Source organism: Callithrix jacchus, chromosome 9, assembly GCF_049354715.1.
Source record: "Callithrix jacchus isolate 240 chromosome 9, calJac240_pri, whole genome shotgun sequence".
NCBI lineage: Eukaryota > Metazoa > Chordata > Mammalia > Primates > Cebidae > Callithrix > Callithrix jacchus.
In genome coordinates this window covers 28,374,816-28,396,059 of record NC_133510.1, presented here as the reverse complement: position 1 = coordinate 28,396,059, position 21,244 = coordinate 28,374,816, and the positions used below count along the sequence as shown (strand labels likewise).

The 21,244-nt window shown below is 40.4% G+C and overlaps 1 protein-coding gene across 6 annotated transcripts in view; it reads right to left on the bottom strand.

Annotated features, from left to right (window-relative positions):
* SLC38A4 (solute carrier family 38 member 4) overlaps window positions 1-20,492 on the bottom strand; it is an 82,980-nt gene extending 62,488 nt beyond the window's left edge. For 2 of the 6 annotated variants that reach the window (XM_009003592.5, XM_054238140.2), the window contains exon 1: window positions 20,446-20,492. The gene's annotated coding sequence lies outside the window, so the exon portion shown is untranslated. Of the gene's footprint in view, window positions 1-14,270; window positions 14,511-19,333; window positions 19,602-19,913; window positions 20,164-20,445 lie in introns of those variants that run through there. The other 4 variants (XM_078338852.1, XM_054238138.2, XM_078338853.1 and 1 more) reach the window with 4 other exon arrangements.
* Between the last annotated feature and the right edge of the window lie 752 nt (window positions 20,493-21,244).

The following is a 21,244-nucleotide window of genomic DNA, read 5'->3' as shown; positions in this document are numbered from 1 at the left end:
ATACCAGACACACAAAGAGGAGCTAGTACCATTCCTTTTGAAACTATTTCAAACAATCCAAAAGAGGGAATCCTCCCCAAATCTTTCTATGAGACCAATATCATGCTTATACCAAAACCCAGCAGAGACTCAACAAGAAAATAAAACTACAGGCCAATATTCATGATGAACATAGATGCAAAAATCTTCAATAAAATACTGGCAAACTGATTGCGACAGCACATCAAAAAGCTTATCCATCATGATCAAGTAGGTTTCATCCTGGGGATACAAGGCTGGTTCAACATACTCAGGCCTATAAAAGTAATTCACCACATAAACAGAACCAAAGAAAAAAACCACATGATTACCTCAATAGATACAGAGAAGGCCTTCAACAAAATTCAACAGTCCTTTATGCTAAAAACTCTCAATAAACTAGGTATCAATGGAACATATCTCAAAATAATAAAAGACATTTACAACAAACCCACAGCCAATATCATGCTGAATGGGCAAAAACTGGAAGCATTCCCTTTGAAATCTGGCACTAGACAAGATGTCCTCTCTCACCACTCCTATTCAATATAGTATTGGAAGTTCTAGCCAGAACAATCAGGCAAAAATAAATAAATAAATAAAGGGTATTCAATTAGGAAAGGAGGAAGTCAAATTGTCTCTGTTTGCAGACAATATAATTTCCATATATTTAGAAGACCCTATTGTCTTAGCCCAAAATCTCCTTCAACTGATAATCAACTTCAGCAAAGTCTCAGGATACAAAATCAATGTGCAGAAATCACAAGCATTCCCATACACCAATAACAGACTTAAAGAGAGCCAAATCAAGAACAAACTGCCATTCACAATTGCTACAAAGTGAATAAAATACCTAGGAAAAAAACTAACAAAGAATGTAAAGGTCCTCTTCAAGAACTACATATCATTGCTCAACAAAGTAAGAGAGTATACAAACAGATGGAGAAACATTCCATGCTCATGGTTAGGAAGAATCAATATTGTGAAAATGGCCATACTGCCCAAAGTAATTTATAAATTCAACACTATCCCCATCAAGCTACCAATGACATTCTTCACAGAACTGGAAAAAACTACTTTAAACTTCATATGGAACCAAAAGAGAGCCCACATAGCCAAGTCAATTGTAAGCAAAAAGAACAAAGCTGGAGGCATCAGGCTGCCTGACTTCAAACTATACTATAAGACTACAGTAATCAAAACAGCATGGTACTGGTACCAAAACGGAAATATAGACCAATGGAACAGAACAGAAGCCTTGGAGGCCATGCCACACATCTTCAACCATCTGATCTTTGACAATCCTGACAAAAACAAGCAATGGGGAAAGGATTCCCTGTTTAATAAATGGTGTTGGGAAAACTGGCTAGCCATATGTGGACAGCAGAAACTGAACCCCCTCCTGACATCTTACATTAAAATTAACTCCAGATGGATTAAAGACAAACATAGAGCTAACATCATAAAAATCTTAGAAGAAAACCTAGGCAAAACCATTCAGGACATAAGCATAGGCAAGGACTTCATGACTAAAACACCAAAAGCATTGGCAACAAAGCCATAATAGACAAATGGGATCTAATTAAACTCCAGAGCTGTTGCACAGCAAAAGAAACAATCATTAGAGTGAACCAGCAAGCAACAAAATGGGGAAAAATTTTGCAATCTACCCATCTGACAAAGGACTTATATCCAAAATCTACAAAGAACTAAAACTGATTTATAAGAAAAAAACAAACAAACAAATTCAAAAGTAGGCAAAGGATATGAACAAACCCTTTTCAAAAGAAGACATATAACAGGTCAACAAACATATGAAAAATTCTCATCATCACTGGTCATTAGAGAAATGTAAATCAAAACTACATTGAGATACCATCTCTTGCCAGTTAGAATGGTGATCATTAAAAAATCTGGAGACAACAGATGCTGGAGAGGTTGTAGAGAAATAGGAACACTTTTACATTGTTGGTGGGAGTGTAAATTATTTCAACCATTGTGGAGACATTGTGGCGATTCCTCAAGGATCTAGAAATAGAAATTCCATTTGACCCAGCAATCCCATTACTGGGTATATATCCAAAGGATTATAAATTGTTCTATTATAAGGACATGTGCACATGTATGTTCATTGCAGCACTGATTACAATAGCAAAGACTTGGAACCAACCCAAATGCCCAGGGATGATAGACTGGACAGGGAAAATGTGGCACATATACAACATGGAATACTATGCAGTCATAAAAGCGTTGAGAGTTCGTGTCCTTTGTAGGGACATGGATGAACCTGGAAACCACCATTCTCAGCAAACTGACACAGGAACGCAGAATCAAGCACCACATGTGCTCACTCATAGGCAGGTGTTGAACAATGAGAACACATGGACACAGGGAGGGGAGCATCACACACTGAGGTCTGTGGGGGAGGGACTTGAGGAGGGACAATGTGGGGTAGGGAGGTGATGTGGGGGATGGAGGCAGCAAACCACATTGCCATGTATGTACCTATGCAACAATTCTTCCTGTTCTTTACATGTACCTCAGAACCTAAAATGCAATTATATATATATTTATATATATATACATATATATATGTGTATATATATATTTATATATATATATAAAGAAATCTACCCTATTAACAACACTTTAGTGCCTAACAATGGGCACTATGCTATGCAATAGATCTCTAGAACTAACTCATCTTGCATGACTGAAACTTTATGCTAATTGAACAGCAACTCTCCATTCTCCATTTCTTCCAGCCCCTGGTAACCACCATTCTGTTCTCTGCTTCTGAGTTTGACTACTTTAGCTACTTCATAAATGTGGATTCATGCAGGATTCATCCTTCTGTGACTGACTTTCTTCACTTAGCATATTTTTCTCCAGATTCATTCATGTTGTCACAGATAGCAGAATTTCCTAATGAAGGCTGAGTAATTTTCATTTTATGTATATACCATATTTTCTTTATCTATTCATTTGTCAATGGACATTTGGGTTGTTTCCATAACTTGGCTATTGTGAATAGTGCAGCAATAAACATGGGAGTGCAGGTATTGCTCTGAGATTTTGATTTCAATTATTTTGGATATATATCCAGAAAGTGGGATTGTTGGACATATAGTAGTTTGATTTTTAAGTTTTTTAGGAATTTCTATACTGTTTTCCCTATTACCTGTACTAATTTATATTCAAACCAACAGTGTACAAGAGTTCCCTTTTCTCCAAATGCTTGCTAACCTTTGTTATCTTTTGATTTTTTGATAATAGCCATCCTAATGTGGGTGTGGTGATATTTCACTGTGATTTTAATTTGCATTTCCTGATGATTACTGATGTTGAGCATCTTTTCATATACCTGTTGGCCATTTGTATGTCTTTTTGAATAAATGTCTATTCATCATTTTTTTTTAAAAAATCATGTTATTTGTTATGTAGGTGTTCCTTATATATTTAGGATATTGAATTCATCAGATACATGGGTTGCAAATACTTTCTCTCATTCCATAGGTTGCCTTTTCAAAGGAAAAGGTTGTTTCCTTTGCTGTGCAGAAGCTTTTTAGTATGATGTAATACCATGTGTCTACTTTTGCTTTGCCACCTGTGCTTTTGGTGTCATATCCAAGAAATCACTGCTAAGACCAATATCAAAAGTTTTTCCCTATGTTTTTTTCTAGGAGTTTCACAGTTTCAAGTCTTACACTCAAGTTTTTTGTCCATTTTTAGTTTTTTTATGATTTAAGATAAAGGTCCAATTTTTTTTTTTGTATGTGGATATACAATTTTCCCAACACTTTTTGTTGAAGAGGCTATTTTTTCCTATTGTGTGTTCTTGGGACCCTTGTTCAAGATCAGTTGGCCATATATGCATGGGCTTAGCTCTGGGCTTTCTATGGCATTTGATCTATCATTCTCCTTATGCCAATACCATAATGCTTTTGTTGCTTTGTTTGTTTTTTGGCACCACATTTTTTTTCAATTACTATAGCTTTGTAATATATCTTGAAATCAGGAAGTATGATGCCTCCAGCTTTGTTTTTTCATAAAATCACTTTGGCTATTTTGAGTCTCCATGGTTTCATGTAAATTTTAGGACTATTTTTCCTGTTTTTAAAAAAATGCCATTGGGGGGGGGGACTCAAGATGGCGCTGTGAGAACAACCCAGGATTGGAGCTCTCGTTGTGGCCGCGGAGAGGTGAGTCTGAGCTGCATTTCCAGACTGATCTTTGTTGCCCACGGAACAGGGAAATTCCCAAGTGAAGAGGAGACGCGGGACACCAGGCAGAACCTCCGCCTGGAGAAGCCGGCAGCCGGGGTGGCGGCAGCCGGCCCTGGCCAGCGCTCCCCACAGGGCACGCTTGTCCGGGTGCCCTGTTGAACCGGCAACCGGAGACATGAGAGGGCTGGACTTGAGACTGAGCTAGACTTGGACAGTAGGCCAGCCCAGGGGATTGCAGGGACAGAGCGTTAGGGGTGGCCTAGTGGGACGAACAAAACCGCGATTTCAAACAAGCCCTGTGCAGATGGCCCGAGACGCTCTGTGGGGGAGGGGCGTCCACCATTACCGAGGCAACCCGCCCCAACTGAGATACACGCCCATTGCTGACGCAGCCAGCCGTTGCCGAGGCAACCCATCCCTACTGAGATACACGCCCACTGGTGACGCAGCCTGCCATTGCCGAGGCAACCCGCTACAACAGAGAGACTCCGTGGCAGGGCATGGCGGAGAACACAGCAGAACAGTGGAGCCAGGGTGAGCCTCAGGACAGCAGGGCGGAGCCTCGGCAGGCAAACAGTGGCTAGTCTGCGTCCTAGATGGGCAGGACCTCAACGGACATCCAAAAATAAAGCCCAAACCCCTCAACACAGAGCATTTGAGAAAAAAAAGGGTTTTTCTTAATGAGCTCTGTTGCAGCAGAATCAAACATAGCAGCCTAACAGCCCTGAATGAACGACAGAGCTCACAGCTAAGCAATTAAGCCCCTATAAAGTACAAACTGTCTCCTCAAGCAGCTCCCTGACGCCTCTATATCCAAAAGACTGACATTAGGCAGGCATCATCCTGGGACAAAAATAGCAGAAAAAGAAACTGGTAGCATCCCTCACTGTGCCACAGCAGCTAGAGGTGCACCCCAGACAAGCAGGGTCTGGAGTGAACCTCAGCAGTCCTACAGCGAAGGGGCTAGACTGGTAGAAGGAAAACCAAGCAAAAGAAATACTTCATCATCAACATTCTGGGTGTCCACTCAGAGACCCAATCGAAAAGTCAGCAACTACGCAGACGACCAGCGGAAAAATCCACAAAGATGGAAAGAAACCAGCGCAAAAAGGAGGAAAACAACCGAAACCAGAACACCTCGCCTCCTAGAAAGGACCAAAACTCCTCCCCAACAAGGGAACAAAGCTGGATGGAGAATGACCGTGACGAAATGACGGAATTAGACTTCAGAAGATGGATAATGAGAAACTTTTGTGAGCTAAAAGATCATGTATTAAATCAATGCAAAGAAACTAAGAACCTTGAAAAAAGATTTGAAAAAAGATTCGAGGAAATGATAACAAGAATGGATAACTTAGAGAGGAATATGAATGAATTAAAGGAGCTGAAAAACACAATATGAGAACTTCGCGAAGCATGCACAAGTTTCAATAGCCGAATCGACCAAGCAGAAGAAAGAATATCTGAAGTCGAAGACCAACTCAAGGAAATAAAACGAGAAACCAAGATTAGAGAAAAAAGCGCAAAAAGGAATGAACAAAGTCTCCAAGAAATGTGGGACTATGTGAAGAGACCTAACCTACGTTTGATAGGTGTACCAGAAGGGGACGAAGAGAATGAATCCAAGCTGGAAAATACTCTTCAGGACATCATCCAGGAAAACTTCCCCCACCTAGCAAGACAGGCCAACACTCAATTGCAGGAAATACAGAGAACACTACAAAGATATTCCACAAGAAGAGCAACCCCAAGGCACATAATTGTTAGATTCAACAGGGTTGAAATAAAGGAGAGAATACTAAGGGCAGCCAGAGAGAAAGGTCGGGTCACCCACAAAGGGAAGCCCATCAGACTCACAGCAGATCTCTCGGCAGAAACACTACAAGCCAGAAGAGAGTGGGGGCCAATATTCAACATTCTTAAAGAAAAGAACTTTCAATCCAGAATTTCATATCCAGCCAAACTGAGCTTCAGAAGTGAAGGAAAAATAAAATCCTTTGCGAACAAGCAAGTACTCAGAGATTTTGTCACCACCAGGCCCACTTTACAAGAGCTCCTAAAAGAGGCACTACAGATAGAAAGGATCAACCAGTACCAGCCATTCCAAAATCACACTGAATGCTAAAGAGCATCAACATAATGAAGAATCTACAACAACTAACAGGCAAAACAGCCACTTAGCATTAAAATGGCAGTATCAAATTCACACATAACAATATTAACCCTAAATGTAAATGGACTAAATGCACCAATCAAAAGACACAGACTGGCAAATTGGATAAAAATCCAAAACCCATCAGTGTGCTGTATCCAGGAAACCCATCTCACATGCAAGGATACGCAAAGGCTGAAAATAAAGGGATGGAAGAAGATTTACCAAGAAAACGGAAAGCAAAAAAAAGCAGGAGTTGCAATTCTCATCTCTGATAAAATAGACTTTAAAGCAACAAAGATCAAAAGAGACAAAGAAGGCCATTACATAATGGTAAAAAAATTGATACAACAAGAAGAGCTAACGATCCTAAACATATATGGACCCAATGCAGGAGCACCCAGATACATGAGGCAAGTTCTTAAGGACTTACAAAAGGACTTAGACTCCCACACAATAATAGTGGGAGACTTTAACACTCTACTGTCAATACTAGATAGATCAACCAGACAGAAAATCAACAAGGATATCCAGGGCTTGAACTCAGACCTGGAGCAAGCAAACCTGATAGACATTTACAGAACTCTCCACCCCAAATCCACAGAATACACATTCTTCTCAGCACCACATCACACCTACTCTAAAATTGACCACATAATTGGAAGTAAAGCACTGCTCAACAAATGCAAAACAACTGAAATCATAACAAACAGCCTCTCAGACCATAGTGCAATCAAGTTAGAACTCAGAATGCAGAAACCCACCCAGAACCGCACAGCTTCATGGAAACTGAACAACTGGCTCTTGAATGTTGACTGGGTAAACAATGAAATGAAGACAGAAATAACGAAGTTCTTCGAAACCAATGAGAATGAAGACACAACGTGCCAGAACCTCTGGGACACATTTAAAGCAGTATCTAGAGGAAAGTATATAGCAATAAGTGCCCATATGAGGAGAATGAAGAGATCCAAAATTGACACCCTATCGTCAAAATTGAAAGAGCTAGAGGAGCAAGATCAAAAAAACTCAAAACCCAGGAGAAGACAAGAAATAACTAAGATCAGAGCTGAGCTGAAGGAGATTGAGACACGAAAAACCCTTCAAAAAATCAATAAATCCAAGAGCTGGTTTTTTGAAAAGATCAACAAAATAGACAGACCACTAGCCAGATTGATTAAAAATAAAAGAGAGAACAACCAAATAGATGCAATAAAAAATGATAAAGGAAAAATCACCACAGATTCCACAGAAATTCAGACCATCATTAGAGAATATTACAAACAACTCTATGCGCATAAACTAGTAAACCTGGAAGAAATGGATAAATTCCTGGACTCCTGTGTCCTCCCAAGCCTAAACCAGGAGGAAGCTGAAACTATGAATAGACCAATAACAAGGTCTGAAGTTGAGGCAGCAATTAAGAGCCTACCACACTAAAAAAGCCCAGGTCCAGACGGGTTCACAGCCGAATTCTACCAGACACACAAGGAGGAGCTGGTACCATTCCTTCTAAAACTATTTCAAACAATCCAAAAAGAGGGAATCCTTCCCCAATCATTTTTTGAGACCAACATCATTCTGATACCAAAACCCGGCCGAGACCCAACGAGAAAAGAAAACTTCCAGCCAATATCCATGATGAACATAAATGCAAAAATCTTCAATAAAATATTGGCAAGCCCATTGCAACAGCAAATCAAAAAACTTATTCATCACGATCAAGTAGGATTCATCCCGGGGATGCAAGGCTGGTTCAACATACGCAAGTCTATCAACATAATTCACCACATAAACAGAACCAAAAAGAAAAACCACATGATTATCTCAATTGACGCAGAGAAGGCATTTGACAAAATTCAACAGCCTTTATGCTAAAAACCCTCAATAAACTCGGTATCGATGGAACGTATCTCAAAGTAATAAAAGCTATTTATGACAAACCAACAGCCAATATCATACTGAATGGGCAAAAACTGGAAGCATTCCCTTTGAAATCTGGCACTAGACAAGGATGCCCTCTTTCACCACTCCTATTCAATATAGTACTGGAAGTTCTAGCCAGAGCAATCAGGCAAGAAATAGAAATAAAGGGTATTCAAACATGAAAGGTGGAAGCCAAATTGTCTCTATTTGCAGACGACATGATAGTATACCTAGAAGACCCCATCACCTCAGCCCAAGAACTCCTGAAACTGATAAGCAACTTCAGCAGAGTCTCAGGATATAAAATCAATGTGCAAAAATCACAAGCATTCGTCTACACCAATAACAGACTTAAAGAAAGCCAAATCAAGAACAAACTGCCATTCACAATTGCTACAAAAAGAATAAAATACCTTGGAATACAACTCACAAGGAACGTAAGGGACCTCTTCAAGGAGAACTACAAACCACTGCTCAATGAAATCAGAGAGGACACAAACAGATGGAGAAACATTCCATGTTCATGGTTAGGAAGTATTAATATCGTGAAAATGGCTATACTGCCCAAAGTTATTTACAGAATCAACGCTATCCCCATCAAGCTACTATTGACTTTCTTCACAGAACTGGAAAAAACCACCATGAACTTCATATGGAACCAAAAGAGAGCCCGCATAGCCAAGTCAATTCTAAGCAAAAAGAACACAGCAGGGGGCATCACACTACTGGATTTCAAACTATACTACAAGGCTACAGTAATCAAAACAGCAAGGTACTGGTACCAAAACAGAGATATAGACCAATTGAACAAAACAGAGGCACCGGAGGCAACACAACATACATACAACTATACAATCTTTGATAAACCTGACAAAAACAAGCAATGGGGAAAGGATTCCATGTTTAACAAATGGTGTTGGGAAAACTGGCTAGTCATGTGCAGAAAGCAGAAACTGGACCCCTTCCTGACACCTTACATTAAAATTAACTCCAGATGGATTAAAGACTTAAACATAAGACCTGGCACCATAAAAACCCTAGAAGGAAATCTAGGCAAAACTATCCAGGACATAGGAGTAGGCAAGGACTTCATGAACAAAACACCAAAAGCATTGGCAACAAAAGCCAAAATAGACAAATGGGACCTAATGAAACTCCACAGCTTCTGCACGGCAAAAGAAACAGTCACTAGAGTGGATCGGCAACCAACAGAATGGGAAAAAATTTTCGCAGTCTACCCATCTGACAAAGGGCTGATATCCAGAATTTACAAAGAACTCAAACAGATTTACAGGAAAAAAACAAACAAGCCCATTCAAAAGTGGGCAAAGGATATGAACAGATACTTTACGAAAGAAGACATATATGAGGCCAACAATCATATGAAAAAATGCTCATCGTCACTGATCATCAGAGAGATGCAAATCAAAACCACATTGAGATACCATCTCACGCCAGTTAGAATGGCGATCATTAAAAAATCTGGAGACAACAGATGCTGGAGAGGATGTGGAGAAAAAGGAACACTTCTACACTGTTGGTGGGAGTGTAAATTAGTTCAACCATTGTGGAAGACAGTGTGGCGATTCCTCAAGGCCCTAGAAATAGAAATCCATTTGACCCAGCAATCCCATTACTGGGTATATATCCAAAAGTCTGTAAATCGTTCTACTATAAGGACACATGTACACGAATGTTCATTGCAGCACTGTTTACAATAGCAAAGACCTGGAATCAACCCAAATGCCCATTGATAATAGACTGGATTGGAAAAATGTGGCACATATACACCATGGAATATTATGCAGCAATCAGAAATGATGAGTTTGTGTCGTTTGTAGGGACATGGATGAATCTGGAGAACATCATCCTCAGCAAACTTACACAAGAACAGGAAATGAAACACTGCATATTCTCACTCATAGGTGGGTGATGAAAAATGAGAACACATGGACACAGAAAGGGGAGTACTAAACACTGGGGTCTATTGGGGGGAAAAGGGGAGGGCCAGTGGGAGGGGGAGGTGGGGAGGGATAGCCTGGGGAGAAATGCCAAATGTGGGTGAAGGGGAGAAGAAAAGCATAGCACACTGCCATGTGTGTACCTACGCAACTGTCTTGCATGCTCTGCTCAAGTACCCCAAAACCTAAAATCCAATAAAAAATTTAAAAAAAAAATGCCATTGGGATTTTGATGAGGACAGCATTGAATGTGTAGCTTATTATGGATAGTATGGGCATTTTAATGATGTTAAGTCTTCCATTCCATGAACACAAGATGTGTTTTCATTGATTTGCTGCTTTATTTTCTTTTATTGACCTTTTATAGTTTTCAGTATATAAGAGGTTTACCTCTTTAATTATGTTCATTCCTATGTATTTTATTCTTTTTGATGTTACTATAAATGTGATTGTTTTGTTAATTTCCTTTCAGAATAGTTCATTATCAACATATAGAAATGTAACTGATTTCGTATGTTGATTTTATATCCTGCAACTTTACTGATTTGTTTACTAGACTCAAGAGTTCATTGTGGAGTCTTTAGGATTCTTCTACATATAAGATCATGAAGTGTATGGAAATCAAATATGCATTGATGCAACCGAACCCTTAATTGGGTTTTTTTTTTTTTACATCTTCGGGAGGGTGTTATTTGGACACACATGTACATGTTGGGTTCCAATCACTTAACAAAGAGTAATTATTTAAAGTTCAATCACAGGAATAGAATAAAGTTACAATCTCTTACCAAAAATAAAATCTGTGCAAAACATACCTCTTTTTATGAGACCTAAGATGGGAAGACTCCTTCATTTTCATCTATTTGTGTGTAATCTCAGTGGGTGGGCAACTGGATATTCTCTCTTCCTGATAGTCATAAAGGGACCCTATCCTTTCTTATGACAACAATTAGCATTGAGAGACAACTTACCCAAAGACTAGAGTTGGTAAGGTCCTGACATTATGGCTGAGCCAAAACTCACTACCCACTGTCTAACTTCTGAGCCTAGCTCCTAAGACAGCCCATCACCATTGGATACCTACTTTATGTTGAATATGGTTCATAAAAATAGGATCCCTGTCTCCAAGACATGAGGAACTGAACTGGAGAGCTGAGGCAAATAAAGTAGGTTTTGTGTAGGAAGAATGGTGTGACTTAAGAGAGAGAAGAGTGGATTCCGGGCAGGGGACATGGATTAGAAGTTTGACCTCAGTAACACCAAACAAGGGTCTACTTCAGCTAAAATAGAATGTTTGCATAGTGTTTGGCTGAGGTTGTTCTTGATTACCGGGTTAAAAAATTTGAACTTTAAGGAATTTTGGTATAAAGAATAATGAAAAGCATTATATTTGGCTTCATTCTTCAATGTGGATACCATAATAATATTATGAAGTAGTTTAAAAGTAATTGTGAAACATATACAGTTTAACATATAGTTGAAGAATAATCATACAATGCACATAAGGCATTTCTATTTTATTTTTCTTTCAAAAACTGTATTACTTCTATTCAAAGAAAAAGTTTAAAAAAATTAGAAAACAACCCTCCCATCACCCCTTAAAAAACAATGCCTGCAATGTTCAGAATCACAGTCAATATGTTTACAATTCTTATCACACCTTCCTAATGACCGTCATTAGTCAAATAAGTAAACAATATAAGAGTAGTATACAAAATTCAGTGGGTCTTTTGTTTGGTCTCCTGACTTACAGAGAAGTGTTGGCTCCCTCAAGATTATAGGATTAAATTATCTGCCCTGAGTACACACAGGAGATATGACCCAAAAGAATACCCTGCAGTGATGTGAGATATCTAACGTTTAGTTAAAATAAAGTACATTATAAAGACAGCACAAATAATGCTATTCCATTACAAAAGACTCAGAAAAGCAGATCTGCCTATAAAAAGAGTTATAAATTATTTTAGCTGTGATGGTTCTTCATGTTGAGACTTTGGAACCACCAATGCCAGCTATATTCCATCCTTTCCTAAGGTTTAGCATAAGGAATATTCTTCTGGTAACAGAAATCATTAAAACGGAGACTGAGGGCAGTGCATTCAGTTGAACTCAAGTCTAGTCAGGGCTCCAGCAGACTGTTTTATTCTGTGAATTGACAATATGTCGCTGAAATTCCAGAATGTGAAATTCTAAAACCTCAAAGGGATATTTACTACCAATGCTTTCAGATTGTAGTGGATATTTTGTTCTCTCCTCTGTTTGGAGGTGGGCGGAGTTCTCCAATGGGTACTGGGTGAAGGGAGGGTTTGAGCCTAAGTCTTCCAGGTACTATTCAGAAACTATGCATTTCTGGCTAGTTGCAGCCTCCAGTTTCCAGGCTTCTCTTGCCTGTGAGCATGAAGATGAAGAATAACATTTCATTTTAAAACCCGACTTGAAGGGGCCTCTGGGAGACCTCCTGCTAGCAGCAGATAAGGTGAAGGTCAGCATAGTGTAATTGACATCTCTGAGCCTGAACATCCTGCCCTTGATAGTTGCCCTTGGGCTAAAGATGCTGTTTTGGGCTCTGGGTGACCCCTGTCAAACCCGAGAGCTACTCTCTGTCATTTCCAGCCATGCCTCTGTCCCTGAGTTTGCGGTATGTGTCTGAGCATAGACTGGCAGGGAATTTCCTATTGCAGAGGCATTGTTTTGATTCATTTCAAAAACTGCAATGTCTTAACTACAGTAAAATCACAGAATAAATTACCGTATGGCTGTAAAACCTTCGAAAGTTATTAAATTTCCTTATTGTCTAAGTACATACTTTTTTCTGTCCCTTTCCTTTTCTTCTTTCCAATCCTCCAGTGATTTCTATTTTTAAATGAAGACAAAGTGTATACATCCTTTTTCCCTAACACATACAAATGTCATTTTGAAACTAAAAATATTCACATTTTTGGCCTCATACTTTTCACCTCTCCAAGCGCCCTCAAATATCTCTTTAATCCCACTGAAGTTCCAATTTCCACTGTTTCACTGATTTAAAAAATAAAGGGAAAAGTGCAGTGCTAGATAGAGTCAAACAACTGGAATACTACTCAGCATGAAAAAGGACCAAATTATCCATCTACTCAATAACTTTCATGGGAACAAGCGAGATCTTATGCAAAACACACGTGGAAGTTCTACATCTTGCCTTACCTACAGTGGGTCAGACTGCACAAATCTACACATGTGGCAAAATGACATAGAAACTGTATGCACATTATTCCAATGTCAGTTTCCTGGGTTTAATATTGTACTAAAGTATGTTAGATGTAACTACTGAAGGAAACTAGGTGAAAGGTTTAGGTAGCCTTCTGTGCTACCTTTGCAACTGGATGTGAATCTGTAATTACTTTAAAATACAAAGTTTTAGTATGTATGTCAACCATCAGTGCAGATGCCTCTGTACAGAAAGAATAACGAAATATAGCATAATGGGACATGCCAGAAAGGTATCAGACACTTTTTTTTAAAGCATACTGTTTGTTACTAAAGAACTACTAAAGAATTGCTTCAAAAAGTAAGACGTAATAAAACAGTAATGACTGTATTCTCAGGACTGCAATAAAATTGCTATATTTCACAGTGTTCTCAACCTTTTGATTGCTTTTCAGGCATTCACAAAGCGAAGTTGGAAACGCAAATCCTTTTAGTTAGATCACTTTAACAACAGAGGTCAGTTTAGTCATACGGTTTGATATCCTGCATCCATGAAACACAGTTTTCCCACTTGGAAAAGTTCCAGAAACAAGACTATAACCTGAATAGCACCAGCTAGCATGCACGAAACGCTTCTTAAAAGCAAGGACTGCCACAGCCTCTCTTCTTAATGAATCCCTTCTACCTGCCTCATTTTTCAGTGCTTTGCAACACACCTTTTTCTGTTTCCCCTTCCACTTTCGTCTCACCCACTCTCCTGGTCCGTCTAATCAAGTTGCCACGCAAAAGCAGGAAGCAAACCTGGGCGAGTGGAGTGTCCCGAGGCAGCAGCCTCCCGCGGTCCTCCGTGCACGCCACCACCCGGCTCATGCTCCCAGAGCTGCGCACACCCCAGTGGCCGCCCAGGACTTGTGGTCACTGGAGAGCGCCCCCAGCCATGCCCCTAGAGGCTGGCGGCCTGCAGGAGTACCAACACTGCAAACAGAACAGCGACCCATTCTGCCGTTAAGTCAGCGTTGCCTCTTGGTAAATTTCATCTTTTTTCTTTTTCCTTCTTTAACAGTTTTATAGTACCACGAGTGTACCCAGTGTTATTAAATTATGCCAAAACAAACAGCAAAGTCCCAACCCTTAGGTGTATGCCATGTAAAATAAGCAAATGACGCAAGGCAAAATGACAGGACAAACAGGATGGGTAGCAATGGTTATGAGTAAAAGGGAAGATAGAATCAATAAGACTTTCGCTGGACCAAAAAAATTGGAAAGGCTGTTAAGGGCCCCAAATCCTCATAGCAGATTATAGAAATGAAGATTTGCAATAGTATCTATAGTAGCAATCATATTTTATTGAGTATTTATGTGCCATGCGGTATCATCATCACAATAATTCTATACCATAGCTGCCATTTTTTAAAGTGCCAGATATGATTCTAAATGCTTTGTAAATATTCACTCATCTATCCTCCTGAAATACCTGTGAGGTAGGAACTATTATTTTCCCCATTTCACAGATGAAGGAAGCAATAAGGTGGACCAACTTGCTCAAGGTAACTCAGGTAAAAAGTGGGAGAGCCAAAATTGGAACCCAGGAAGTTGGAACGATAGAGTCAAGATGTGAGCCCAGGAAGCCCAGCTTTATAAAGGCATTAGCACTCGTGTCCACATTACCTTGCCTACCAAGCTTATAATCTTAATCATGTGCAGTCATGCAAATTAAGTAAACAATTTAAAGTTATTTATGTTGAGTATAAACAATGCAGAAAATCATTTTTGCAAAGTCATTTAATAGGTCAGTGAAAAAAGTATTTATTTAAAGAATATTTTCTGTTAAAAAACAGAGAAAGAAACAGGTTTTCCTTCCTTCATTCATTCATTCAACAAACATGAACCAGTGTCTGTTTATACCAGGAACTGTGTGAGGCACCAGGGTGACAGCAATGAATAAAAGAGACCCAATTGAGAGGAAACAAGGGTACTGAGATGATAGTAACTTTAATGATGAGTACACATTAGATTTATCCGGAAAAATAGAGAGAAATAGCCTCCAGGAAATAATTGTATCATACAGGGAATAACATTCTCTGGGCTAGACTGTCTGGCATGAGTGTTATTTAGTCCTTTTGCCCCATTTTCTCTCCTTTTTCCTTTATTTTAGTTATGATAGAGGAAATTGTGCTATAAAAACATTTTATTTCATTTGTGAACATTTCAAATAGTGGGTTCGGTGGTAGAAGTAACTGAATCCCCTTCCTAATAACATTGTGACCAAGAGTATTTTATAAGCCTGGATATGGTAAAGAGGTATGCAGACTTCTGAGCTTGGAATGAACACCTGGAATAATAGATCCTTACAGAACAAAAGTTTTCAAAGTATATTATGAAAAGCCAGGATCTTGACTAGCATAAACATCTACCATAAAGATACAAGGATGGCATGTGTTACTGTCGTTCAATTCCCTACCTCACCTTTTTTTATACATATTTACTTCCTGACTCTGCTCTAATATACTAAAGTGAAAAACAAAGCCATTAAAAACTAAAATCAGAAGAGAAATCCCCTCCACTTCTCCCATCATAAAAGCATAGAAGAACATTTGTTTGGATTTTGTTGTATGTTTTTGTAAATCTTATCTATGCAAAAATAGAATATGCCCTTGAGAACCAGAAAAATAATTTAGTTTTCCCTTAAACAGAAAGATAAGGCTTTGTTTTCTTATCTTTCCATTTGAGCACTGGTTTTAAATCCTAACATTAAAAGCAATCAACAAAGCTATATGCTTTCTATTATGGGACCATAATAAAATGGTAAAATAATAATAAAATGTATTGCTAATTCCTGTATTCAATTACTTTGTTCTGTTAGCACAGGTAACTCAAAATTCAAGTAAGGAACTGAGCGAAGGGACTTGCAGAGAGAATGTACAAGAACCTCCCTGACCACACACCCCTCCCAGCCTCCTCCCAAGCATTCTCTACTGATGAAGAGTACTGAACTCTTAAATTCCTGAACTGACTCCCTTCTTATCCTTTCTCATTCTGGTGTCTTCATTGACAGTACTTTTCTCACATCCTCCAATTCTTTGCCTAGCTAACTTTTATTTTTACTTCAAAACCTCGCTCAGGTTCCACCTGGTCTTGAAATGTTCTCTGACCCCTTTCCTAAGCCAGGTTCTCAGGTAGAGTGTTCAAATCTGTTTTTCCTCCCTGTTTTTTTACCATGTTGTATTGCAAATATTTGCTTATCTATTCTTTCCTCCACTAGACTTATTCATTGTTCCACAAACATTTCTTGAGTACCTGGTATTTGCCCAGCACTATGTTAGGTGCTAGGAAGATAGGAATAAAAGAAACTCCCTAATATAATTTTTGGAAGATAGTAACACTTGATAATTATTTACGGAATGAATGAGTGAAATGAGGTCATGACATACACGGTGGCAGAAAGAACTAAAAGAGACATGAAACTGATTCTGTTTTTCCATGTCTCCCATCTCTCACACCATATTGTGTCATGCAACACATTTCTAACACCCTTGTTTAATTACATTTTTGTTCACTTCCCTCTGGTTGTCTTTATTTTACTTCTGTCTCTATTGCAACAAGCAGGATCTTTTGCATGGGGTAAATTTGATCCTAATACCATCATTATCACTTATTAGCAATATGACTCTTGGCTCCTTCCTTAACCTCTTCAATTTCCTGTCTGTAAAACAGAGATAACAAATACCTACCAGATAGAGTATCATGTGAAGATTAAATGAGATTCCTATATAAAGGGCTTAGTACAAAGTCCGGCTCTTAAAGCACCTTTCCTTTCTTTTGCCCCTCCCCTATTTCTACCCCTTATCCTTCCTACAGGACATCTTCAGGGCAGTAATGGCTTGCAAGACAATTTCAAGTGATACATGGAAGCACATATTTTTAAACTGTATAATTATTTTGAAACATTATTGTCTTGATGTATAAAAATATGTAACTGAACCTTTGATTTTATAGAAATCTTTGTTTTGGATATGTAAAAAGTTAAAGAAAAATAGAAGGTTAAGTTTCCAAAAAAAAAAAAGACTGATACACAAATGCTTGAAAACACTGCAGAAATGAACAAAGGCAATGCCATGTAAGAAGAAAAACATTAAGCACAAAGTCCACAAGCTGTCACGTGTACTGTGACTGTCCTCAGCACATGTTTGTGCTGATAAACTGAAATGGAACATATATACACTATGCATATCTCAAATGTCACTTATGTAGAAAAAATCCAGTCCTAAGACTGCAAAGATTCAGAGACTTTAGCTGCACAATCATGTCTTTAGCTTGCTTGGGATAGGATTAGTCTGTAATAGACAAGTAGTCAGCTCCAGGTCCCTTAAAGTCACCTGTCCACCTCTACTCATGATAAAGAACAAAGTGAAAGAGAATTCATTTTCATTTAGGAATACTTAATGCCCATGCAGAACTTCCAAAATATTCTGTGTTCTTCACACTGTGTATCTCCATTTTCTGACCTATAAATTTGTATAATAATAGAATCTATCTCATAAGACTGTTATGAAGTTTAAATGTTAACATAAAGGAAGCACTTAGTAACATATAATGTAAAAGTTCCTACATGTGTGCAAGCCAGAATTATCATTAATCTAGTTGAGAGCAGCCTCCAAAGAAAGTTACTTATCTCTACATAACCAATCTTCCAGCCTTTTGTTGCTTTGTGAAAAAATCGGCCTGATCAAAAGCCTCCTGTCTCTGGACACTGGTATTCAGAAATTTGGAGAGATCAGATATTCTTTGCAATGTCTCTGTTTTTACAGATTTCTACCCAAAACTTAGATTTTCTATAGATTCATTTCTTGGAATTTGAGAGGTTTCCTCTCTCTCTCTCTCTCTCTCTCTCTCTCTCTCTCTCTCTCTCTCTCTCTCTTTCTCTCTCACACACACACATACATTTATTGTTTTGCACAAGGAGAGAGTTCACCAATTTCAGTGACGTTTTAAGAGACTTGTTTGCAGTGGAAACAACAAAAAAACATGGGCTGATTTCCCCAACCCCCTGCTAGGCCCTGGAAATTGAGGTCTAAACATAGGATGCTCTCTTCGCAGACAGTTTAGCCCTAATGATTATGTTACAGCTGCCCAGAAGCAAAAAAAAGATGGCTAGAGGATAGTTAGAAATCAGGAACAGGGCATTAAATCCCTGACCTCTCCCCGCTTCCCTTAAGGTGAGAAGCTGCCTGGCCATCCCCCCTCCCCCTATTTCTCCCCCTACCCAACCAAGTGGATAACCAAGCAGTAGGTCCTTTAACCTGGAGGATGCGGTGCTGGGTTAGAGAGAGTCTGCAGGAAGTCCCTGCCTGGATGAGCTTACTGCCCCTGGGCCACTCCTAGTCCCTTCACACCATACATTTAAGATCTCCCTGGGACAGGTAGAAATGCAGCTTTTGCTCTGAGAAATAGACAAGCACCGACCTGTCCTTCTCCAGCGTAATCTGGGCCCAGGTATCTAAAGGCTCAACCAAGGACCGCGGCCTGGGAATCTCCGGGGCCTAGCCAATTTTCACAAGTCCCCGCATCATTGCCTCCTGCACTCCTTTGCCAACGCCCTGGCACACCTGCGACTACGTAACCCGGAGTTTCCCAGCTTAGTTCACCCCTTTTCCTCCAAGTCAGCAGTCCGGTGAGCATCTCCAGGTCCAGTCCTGGCGCTCAAAGGAAGGGCAATCTCCCACCTCTCCCTGATGGATCACAAAGAGGAGCTGGGAGATTCGCCGTTTTCCTCACAGCCGGCATCCTGCGCTGGCCCAGAGCGCAGAGCCCACCTGTGCCACCGCTAGACTTAGAGTCCCTCTCCGCGCGCTGCCTGGGCTCACCGTTGGTGAGTGGCGCTCACCACCTCTCCTGGACTCAAGTGTGCTCCCGACTCACGCTTCTTGGGGTTTCCTCGTCGGGAATCTCCCTCCCTCGTCTCTATTTCTTCCTTCATTCGCTCTTCTCTCAGTTTTTCTTCCCGTCCTCACCCCATCAGGTCTAATCTTTATTCAGTTCCTGCCTTCTGCCCCTCCTCCCTGGGCTTCTCTACTCTCGGTTCCCGCGACCCCACTATGCGTCTCCGCTCGCATATCTGCCCCGCCCCACCCTGCCCTTCACTCCCGCGCGCAGCAGGCCTGGCAATCCGACCACGCAGGAAGCACCCCTCAGAACCACGGGCGCAGTTTTCAGACCCGCCCACCTCCCAGAAACCAGGTGTCCACATCCTGCTCCGCTCTCGCCTTCTCCCTTGAAAGAGACTCCTTGGGAGGTCTCCAGGACAGAGTCCCCCAGCCAGGGGAAATATGCTGGTGTCTGGGGCGACCCAGTTGTCAGAGAGGACAGGTCTATTTTAAGCGTGGCACCCAGTGACCCCTCCCTGAGGACTCAGGCGCGGCTCCAGGGACTCTGGTAACACCTTACCAGCACGATCCTGGGCGGTCGCGGAGCCAGCTCCCCTGGCGGAGTCGGGCCTCTCAGCCAGGCAGGCGGCGAGGCCACGGAACGCAGTCCCAATACAACCAACTCGAAATCCAAGGGCCCAGGGAATCCCTGGGCGGGGGGCGGAGGTACCCCACGCCCCAGTCCCCCTGGGAATAGGCTACCTTGGCACAATCACCTCTCCTTGAAAAAGAAGTCACACGTGAGCCCGCCCAGTCTCTTCCCTCCGTGTGCCCTAGTTTACGTTATTTCTAGTCAACACAGTCATCCGCGTGCAATAACTCACCCAGAGCGTGAATCTTTGGAAAACAAATAAGAATTAGGAACTATAAGCAAGTCATGAAAAGCCCCAGACATAAGCCCCAGACGATTGAGAAACCGGGCTACACACGTGCGCGTGTCCCCCGTGCGTACACACAAGTACCTATCCAGGCTGTGATCCAGCTGCAAGTTTGGACATTGACAAGTCTCTAAGTCTAACAAGAAATTAAAAAAAAAAAAAAAATTCACTCACCAGTCTCTTTTACCACCCTTTCCAGACTGGGATTCAGAGAAAGTATCAGAAAGGGATGGACCCTTCTTTCTTTTCTTTCCGCCTTTCTAAAGAGTGGAAATTTCCATCATGTGATAGGGGCAGCATCTCCAGTGTCGCGTTTCCTGCGGACCCTCCCTTCCAGGCCAGCCACCAATCGTCAGGCGGCAACCTGAGAAGTAAACCAAAGCATCCACCCAGGTGCGGCCGAGATGTCCAGCTGTCCTTCCAGAGTGAAGCCTGGAAGCCCAATCCCTGCTTCCTCTTTCCTGGGTCCGGGATAACAGAGAAGATCCTGGTGTAAGTTATTTTTTTATGATTAGGATTCTCCCATGAACCAAGATTGCATTTATTGGATCTGTCCTATAAGTTGAAGTACATGTAGATATTTATTTTAAAATCTGTAAGAGTGTTCAGGGTAGGTGACTCACTAAACTTCCTCCTGTTATGGAGGTGACAAATCTGAACTTTACATAAGGAAAAAGAAACATTTGGGAAAGGAGTACAAGTGAAAAACCTGTCATTCACAGTAAACATCACTTTATGCATGAAGGAAACAGGATAACTTGCTAGTACTTAAGGGTGGGTCTTTGGTGATAATTTTTTTCTAGAATTCCAGCTCAAGCATAATCCTCAGTATATATGAAGAAGGAATTAGGCTATAATAATAAAGAGCACAGCAACTTCAATTCTGTTTGTTAAAGTTACAACCATTAAAAGGAAAACTGTTTATATTAAACCTATTTTCCAGTATTAAACAAAACTCTTGCTTCAAAGAAGG